The 8,856-nt window shown below is 40.6% G+C and overlaps 1 protein-coding gene across 3 annotated transcripts in view; it reads right to left on the minus strand.

Annotated features, from left to right (window-relative positions):
- Window positions 1–8,856, minus strand: part of GUCY1A2 (guanylate cyclase 1 soluble subunit alpha 2) — a 258,709-nt gene that overhangs the window by 245,815 nt on the left and 4,038 nt on the right. For 2 of the 3 annotated variants that reach the window (XR_003092912.1, XM_025198249.1), the window contains exon 1: window positions 5,034–5,144. The gene's annotated coding sequence lies outside the window, so the exon portion shown is untranslated. Of the gene's footprint in view, window positions 1–5,033; window positions 5,156–8,856 lie in introns of those variants that run through there. The other variant, XM_014517612.2, reaches the window with a different exon arrangement.

An 8,856-nucleotide genomic window follows, 5' to 3' on the forward strand; every position in this document is an offset into this window, starting at 1 on the left:
TTGCTCTTGCCTGCATTAGGTTTATCCAGTGTGGCTGGCTGGAGAAATAGACATTTGAGAACACTTTTCTATGGATTTAATCTTCAGGCTGCCATTGCTGCATGAGGTTTACCTTATGCAGGGGAGAGCTCCTGCCTACGTGACATTTACCTGATAAAATATGTAAGCCAAGACACTACAACCGTGGTTCTCAGCCAGGCTCCTGGTAAAATTCAGAAAAGGTATGGAGGAATGCCTTGAGTCTAGAAAGGCTGAGAACCACTGTCCCAAGTATTACAGGCCAAGCAACATTCGTTTGTTAAATATTCACTTCTAGCATAAACAAACAACCCTTGGGCTGCACAGGGAACAGTGTTCTGAATAGGAAATCTTTATTCTCAATTATATAAGCAAGCTGAGAATAGAATTTGGATCAACATTTGTTTAAATAACATCACAGTTAAAGAAATAATTGCATCTTCTGTTCAAGAATGTTACAAGAAGATCAACTATGCTGGTTACACTCTCCAGGGATTGTTTCCTATTCAGATAAAGCAATCTTTCAATAATCTCTACTCACTGAGGAAAACAAACCACCACACAAATGTAAAGGCTAATTAGGTAGCGACCATTAACAGTTTGCCTGATGTGACACAGACTACTGACTAAAATGTTGAAGTCAGAACTAATGCTGGTACACTATCTTCAATTCATGTCACTGGATAGGAGAGAAGAGAGAAGGAAATAAGCAGTTATTAAAATATTACCTTAGGATTCTGGTCTTCTAATTGCTCTTCTTATTTTGATCTTTACTTCACGTTGAAAAAGTGAGATTTTCTTAACAGTAGCTTCTTTTCACCTTTAAGTATTTTAAAATATTTTTACCCTTCCTCAAACCAGCATAGTAGCAGTTCCTGAGGCAACTATCAGCTAATATAGTCCCCTGCACTACACTAATGTGTAGTCCTAGGCTAGGGACAGACATTCAAAAAGCCCGAGCCCAAATTGATTCAATCTTTGCAGGTTAGTCAAACCTGGCTAGGTTAAATCAGTTTTGTAACTGGACAGACATCCCAGAAATGCAGGCACATGCCTGCAGTGGCTCAGGCTAGAAACCAGGGGACACTAGAGCAGCCCTCCCTTCCTTCCACAGCATGGAACTGAGGGGGGCATGGCCAGGCTCCCACAGGAAATTCTGATTAGACCAGCAGGGAATTAGATGAGTGATAAACACCGTTATCAAGAAAATGAGAGGGATATTACCAGCTACTTGTTGATTCAGCACAGACAGTAGCCAGCATGTGGTCTGCTAGCCAATACACAGACACCTCCCCAGCAAGGCAGAGGGGAAGGAGGAATTCCTGCTTAGTAGGGAGTGGCGAGGGGAGGCGGGAAACAGCCTGCAGTCTCTGGAGCTGGAGCCAGGGAGCAGAGGGGAGGAGCCCACCCTGCTGTGAAGCAGAGAGCTCCACCCCACCCAGAGAGTATGCCAGGATGATGGGGGAGTCTGGTTTAGCTTAAACCAGCAAGGAGTCTGGGACAGACATTGCATAAACCGGTTTGAGCCAAATCAGTTAAGTGTGATACTACATTCAACCAGGTTTATCTCTGGCTGGCTGAAACCAGTTTCTCAAACGGGTATGTACACACTGAACATCTGTTCTGTTACAGGTTTAAACCAGTTTCTGATCACTTGAACCGGTTTATGTGTAATGTCTGTCCCTAGTCCTAATGACAGGTACATATCACTAGACCATATTGTATGATCTAGACACATTTCAAATACATTTTAAAAACAGACTACAGCTAAAAAATAATTATAAGACATTTTTAAATCACCCATAGAGTTGATACCCCATGAACATGTAGTTTCATAGTTAAACACGAGTACTGATTTTCAGGAAAACATGCATAGTATATGCAAGTCTTATGAAAAGTGATGAAGTGAGTCATGAATATGCAAGCAGTGTCCAATGCGAGAAGTTAGGACTTTTAATTGGCTCTTAAGAATTCCTAGAACCCTTTTGATTTGGATCTGCAAGGTACTGAGCACTTTTCAGCCTCAGGCTCAAATGAAGAGCAAAACAAACTCATCAAATCATTGAATGCAGTCACCTCTTGGACAGACCACAGATGGCATATATCAGCTGTTTTACAATGTATACCAGTCCTACGCAACAGTTTAAGATAGAAGAGGATGACAAATGTTGTATCCAACTGCAAAAGACATTTTAGGTAAGCACTCAGATGGGTCTTCTTGATACCTTCAAGAGGTACTATCTTGCCTTTTACAAAGACAGGAATCAAATCTTAAATTATTATACAAGGTCAGGTCCTTAAATATTGTGTTCCATGCCAACAACCTATCAAGTAGCATAATACTAAGAACAGCCCACATGCTTAAATTTTGGTCCATTTCCAAGTAAACGTTATTGGTACTATTAACTGTAAGGTGGGCACATCTACACATTCATTAATGTGCCCTAGTTACTGCGCATTAAGTTTAGTACTTGGTTAACCAACTACTAATTCAATTCTCAATAACTCATGCTACTGGGCAACAGCACTGACACATGTTTTGAGATGCTTACTGCGCAGTAGCCTACCAACACTACACAGCAGCATATCAACACAGTTTGACTGGCACACTACTGTGCAGTGTTATTAGGCTACTGCTCAGTAAGCATCTCCTGTAGATGTGCCCAGTGGGTGCATCTACATGAGACAAATGTGCAGTAACCACCGTGCAGTAGCATTTAGTACTTGTATAAGTCAAGAACTAAATAAATGCACAGTAACCAGAGTTACTATGCAGTAGCACCACGGAATGCCTTTTTAGTGACACTACTGTACAGTAGCCTAATAAGCCTGCACACTAGCATGTTAGTACCGTCTATGCTGTGATGTGCTCCTATGCAGTATTATTCAGCTACTGTGAAGTTAGTTAGCTTCTTGTGTAGATACACCCAGCTGGCACCTATGATATCAAGGGTGGGCAAAATGGAGTCCAGCCATCAGCTGGATCCACCATTTCACAGCAATCCCTGCCTATGTGGCTGGAGCCAGTTTCCATGGAGCCCCCAGCAGCACCCACACTGTGATAGTCCATGGAAACCCCAGCCCTGCACACCAGCCCCAGCAGCACTGGCAGGGTGAGGAGCTGCTCAGGGACAGGCTGGGATCTTACAGCAGTGACAGCATCATCTGGAGCCAGGGCAGAGCCATGATTTGCTGCCTGCATGCTCCAGGCAGGGGCGTGTAGGCAGCAGATCTCATGCTCCAGACCATGCTGTCACTGCTACAAGATCCGAACCCAGCCCAGCCCCAGAGCAGCTCCCTGCCCTGACGTTCATCCTACCAGTGCTACTGGGGTTGGTCTCCATGGAAACCCTAGCCCTGCACTATGAGTTTGGCTGCTGCTGGGGTCTCCATGGAAACCAACCCCAGCCACATGGACAGGGGTTGCTGGGAAATGGAGTCCACTGCCGGCCAGATCCAGCCTGTGTGCTGGACTTTGCCTACCCCTGTATTATAACCATCTCCCACCTGCTGCAGTCTTAGGATTTCCTTTAAAAAGTCTCAACTATAGTACTAGTAGTGATGACAAGATCTTAGATAATGAAACATTGTTTAGAAAAAAACAAAAAACAGCCATAGGCATCATAATTTCAGTATTAAAAGTTCAAAAAGCATCTACCACTAGTAAGCATCTTATAGCAACAACAATGAATAATACTTGGTGCTTTGCTAGTAGTTTCAGAAACAGATCAGAAAGAGAAAGATGGTTCAAGTTTCCAGTGGCAAAATAACCCATATGTAAATTCACTTCAAGACTGAGTGCTTAAAACAAATTTCAGAGCAAATTTTATTAATTGCTACATGCCAACAAGCAGCAGCAATGGCATCAGCTCTGCCACTACGTGAATAAGTCACTGTTGTAAATAAGTCCCTAGTAGCATTAATATTTAGCATTTTACTTCTTCAAATTTTAATGTAAAAGTTAGCTACTTAACCAGCAGTTAATGATGATCTTTCAAAAAAATCCAAAACAATAAAAATGAACACTTTTGTTGAAGAGAAGTTTCAGTTATTTACTAAAAGTGTTGTATACTGCTCTCATTCTTAGCGTGGATTTAGAGCAGTTAGAGGGAGAAAAAAAGTCAGCTTTAAAAGCATAAATATTTTACTGGTGTTCCAGGGTAGAGCAGGAACTAAAGTTGAAGAAAACACAATAGTGTTCAGCTATAAAGCCAACTGCCTCTATTTTGAACTGATAATTTGACAGTGCAAAAAACTGTTTTCCAAATTTCAGTTTTAAGTCTTTTATATGGCTTACCAAGATGGTCAAATTAAGGCTTCAGGTACGATTTTAGCTTATATGCACAAAACAGATGAAAAAAACTAGCTTAGCTAATTACAGACTTGTACAGTCTATGTTCTTTTGGTATTTTCAGCTTAATAGAATAATCCTACTTGTTTTCTATCCTCTCATGGATCGTTACTTGCTCTGTCAAGTAGTTGCATGTGTTGCCCAAAAGTTGACTGCACTTCAGTTGTCATCTTTAGATTTAGCATTTATACATATCCATTATAGGTGGGATCTGTCAGCATGAATGGCACAAAATCATTTAAGATACTCCCATAATGAAAGGCAATACATTCTCCCAAGATGTGTTCTGTAAGACATCATATCCATACAGTTAATAAAACCCACGTGCACCTGCTTTTTATATGAAACATTTAATACCTAAGTGACCCAGATCTGGGGACCAGATTCATTTCTTAGTTACACCTGGGCACCTCCAAATGAATTTGGGTTCAAAGCACCTAAAATTCCAAATTTCAGGGATAACCAAGTTAATAGTACTTTCAATGAATAAGCAGTCTATAATGTCATACTTCAGATCTGTAAAATATGCCTAGAAAGGAAAACAAGAACGACAGCAACATATTGACATAACACTGACTTTATCTTAAACTATCTTAGCTTTTGTCATCTTCAATTAAAAGAAAGATTGCTCCCCATTTAAAAAAAATAAATTAAAGTAAAGTACCAAGTATATTAGCTGTACACTGGAGAATTCCTGAGACATCTTCAGCTTCATCATTGCCAGAGTAGTCTGTATACGAGCATCTGTTTGATATATTATGAAAGTTCTTTTCTGCATCCCTGTAACTAGAAAAAAAAAACAATTTCTATACATGCGATTCATATATATATAAAATAAATGGAGATTTTAGTAGTTTGCTGTCTATTAACACACATGCTTTTGAAAAACAAACAAACACACACACACACACTTTTGCTTATCTATAAGATTACTCTCATTTAGGATTGCCCACCATCTGTAAATTGTGTGCAGCTTATAAAAATAGGACAAAATAAACTTGATCATCATTTTTACAAATGGCTCCGACAGAGCAGACCACAGCCACCTGAGAATAAGCATAGTACCCTTCAGGTTGCTCATCAGGGCTGTGTGGCTCAAGAGAGCTTGTGTTACCTCCTCCACACTGCCCAGCCACGTGCTGCCACTGCAACCCTTTGGCCACCCCCTATGTCCAACAGCAACTCACCTTGAAGGTACAGGAGGGAGACAATGCAGCCAAGATTAAATTTAAGGCTAGGAAGAGGACAGGCAGTAGGTGGAGCCCTATGCCAGACTTGGGGAGCATGGGCTAGTGGGGATAAGGCTGAAAGTGGGAGCAGCACTGCGTGGGGTGCTGTTGGGGGTATCAGAGAATGGGGGTGAGTAAAGTATCCCTGCGGTAGGAGCAGCATGGCTTAAAACCATTGCTGCAGTCAGATTGCGTTGCCAACTCAAGAATTTTTTTTAAACTTTTTTTTTTTTGTCATGAAAAAGTAAGTTTAACTACGGTTCATGTTAAACCTCTAAATTTGAACTCTGTCCTTGTCTCTGCCATCCAGGGTCTAGCAGAAGGATTCCATTTTCATTACATAAAACAGGTCAGGAAAAACATTTGCCAATAAAAAGTTTGGCTGTCAGTAAAAAAAGAGAGAGAGAGAAGAAAATAAGAGAGATTGGTAACACTGACCTTAAATTCTGCAAATAGAAAAAAAAACTCCCATCGATTTTAGTAAATAAGAATCACACTCAAAATATCTGAGCAGACTGCCCCGCTCCCTCCACCAGCATATTACAATTATCATTAGCAGCCCGAGTGCAATGAGTATGAAAGCAAAAGAAAACAAAAAAAATGTACCCAAAGACTTAGTAGCAGACAAATCTCCCCTCTGTGTCCCCCTCATTGAAGTATTATTTTTAATAAATAAACATCACTAATAACAAGGTTCTATGAAGAGATGTTAAGGGGAAGTATAAAATCTCCTTGGTTGCTCTCAACCTTTCTGGACTAAAGGCACCCCTTAGGAAATGCCAGTTCCTAGTTGTCACTTTATTTTTCCTGCACTCCAAAAAAAATAAATAAATAAATAAAAACCGAGAGCAAGTTTTCCGTTGCAAAGAACTCAGAAAGACTATAAACACATCAGAATATTTTTAGCACTATGGATTCCCATGTGAAAACTCCAGGTCATTCTTGTGAGTGTGTTTTCACACCTAACGGTGCCAACATTGTGTGACACCCATGAAAGGATCCCAAGGCACTCCAGGGTACTATGGCACCCTGGTCAAGAATCACCAATTTAGTCAAATCAGCCAATACATTAATTCTGCAAGTGTTAAAGCCTCGCTTTCTTTTTAATTTTGTCCAGAAGAGATCTCAGCAGAAAGGGTGCATGTATTAACAGTTTACTATGCTATCAAATGGAAGGTTCATTTTATAACTTGTTTAAAAATTAAAAATAAATAAATAAATAAATAAATAAATAAATACTTGACTAAAGAGACAGTCCCGTGCTCGTTCCTGCAAGTTGTTTTTTTAATCAATTTTGCCTGGCTGTTCCTCCTCCCACAGTCCAATTGAAAAAGAGAACAAAAAACCAGCTACATAAAAACCAAAGCTTTATGCAAGTGATAATGGGCATAAAGGAAGGAATATATTGCAATTGACCAAAGCAGTATCATACTAGAACAAAAATAATCTTAGTGATAAGATATGATCAGTGATATTCACTACATAAATAATATATGTTCATATTAATGTTTTAGTTATGTCTTTCTTGGACTGGAATATTTTACTCACACTTTATCACATGTGAATAGTTTGTGGTCTTTTAGCCCTTCATGCCTGTGTGGTGTCTGTAAAACTCAACTATGCTGGTTTCTTAGCATCCATTTGATACCATTATAAATGACTAGACAGTAGTAAAGAACTTGCCCCATAGATCTACTTTGTCACAAGCAACATTAGCTCTATGCCCAGATATTGATATTGTTTGATACAATGGAATGCATCAAGGGGATCCTGCTAGCATTATACATACAAAACTGCCTTTGGTAACACTAGTACCCATAGCATCAGACCCTATATACAGCACCTAGCAAATAGGCAGATATTTGCTATTAGATTAAGATACTAAGAGATGCAAAACTGTAGCAAAATTTAGTTAAAGTAGCAGGTATAACACCATCAGTGACAGGTTTTTTAGAGTGAGAGGATCTGTCTTGTTTTAATATTTTCTTTCTTTTTTCAAAATAAGTAGTTCAAGTCACTAGTAGCCATAAACTGAAAGGTGCGCTGTTTTTAGCATGGCATCCTACTAATGATACTTCAAAACAATTCCTTCATCAAGTAAAAAAGTTCCAGAAGCTTTCTCCCCGGCATGCTCCATAGTAAACATCACAACTAAGGAAAGAAGCACACTTGATCTCTAGACCAAAGGTGCTTTCTCTACTCCCCAGGATGCATGCCAGACATGCTAGTATCACAAACATTATGCACCAGGATAATGCGCTGCTTGAATTTTGACAAAAAGATTAAAAGAACGTGCAAAGACAAGTCCCTCCAGCACACCAAGTTTCAGAATCGCATCACAGATTTTAAATAGACCTTTGACCTAACTGGAGTAATAAAAGGAAAAAAATTACACCTGGGTAATTAAATATAGCCAAGGACACTATTTTATATCTGCTATTTCTCACAGCTATTTCTATTTTCCATTTGCCATCTCTCTGAGGAACGCAGTCTTGCACACATTTTATTCCTACTCTGTCTTAAATGGCAAGTTATCTGTGACAATAAGATGCTTGGGTAGACAAGGGTTAAGCCAAAAAACACCAAAATAGGAGGATAGCAGGAATTTGTATGATTATTGGTACTGCCTTATCATTGTTACCCTTTCCTTCCTATTCACTCACTTGAATATTTGTTTCAGTCCATTATTAGAACCTGGTTTTTGAGCTCTGAGCCTGCAAATATCTACATAAGCATGTGTTCTTAGAATCAAAGCCTTAAATCAGAGCTGCCCGGCTTCTAAGTGGCCAGGGGAACATGGTGTGCGAGTTGCAACACAGGCCGTCAGGCTGAATACCATGCAGGTCTCCACCCCTCCACTGCCCCATAGCACCATGCACCTGGGTGCCCTGGCCTCACCCTGAGCTTCCAAGCCATGGGTTCCCTCAATGTACTGCACCACAGGGGCAAGTAGTAGATGACAGAGGAGAGCGGGGGAGCCTGGATCCCCATTTCTCTAGCTGCCCTAGTAGCCAGGGTTGGGGGGAGAAAGAATGGAAGCTAGGTAGAAGCTCAGGGGCTGCAAACTAACCCCCTACAGGCTGCGTATGTATGAGTTTGATACCCCTGCCTTAAAAATCAAACTCTTTGGCCGCATCCAGACTAGCACGCCCATGTCTCCTGTCCCGCCTCAAACCCCTTTGAGGTGGGGCAAGAGTCATGTGTGTGAATGAAAAAAAAGGCTCCCCAACCCCTACCCTGCCTGGCCCCTCCCCCCAC

The sequence above is a fragment of the Alligator sinensis genome, unplaced genomic scaffold (genome assembly GCF_000455745.1).
Source record: "Alligator sinensis unplaced genomic scaffold, ASM45574v1 scaffold802_1, whole genome shotgun sequence".
NCBI classification, from domain to species: domain Eukaryota; kingdom Metazoa; phylum Chordata; order Crocodylia; family Alligatoridae; genus Alligator; species Alligator sinensis.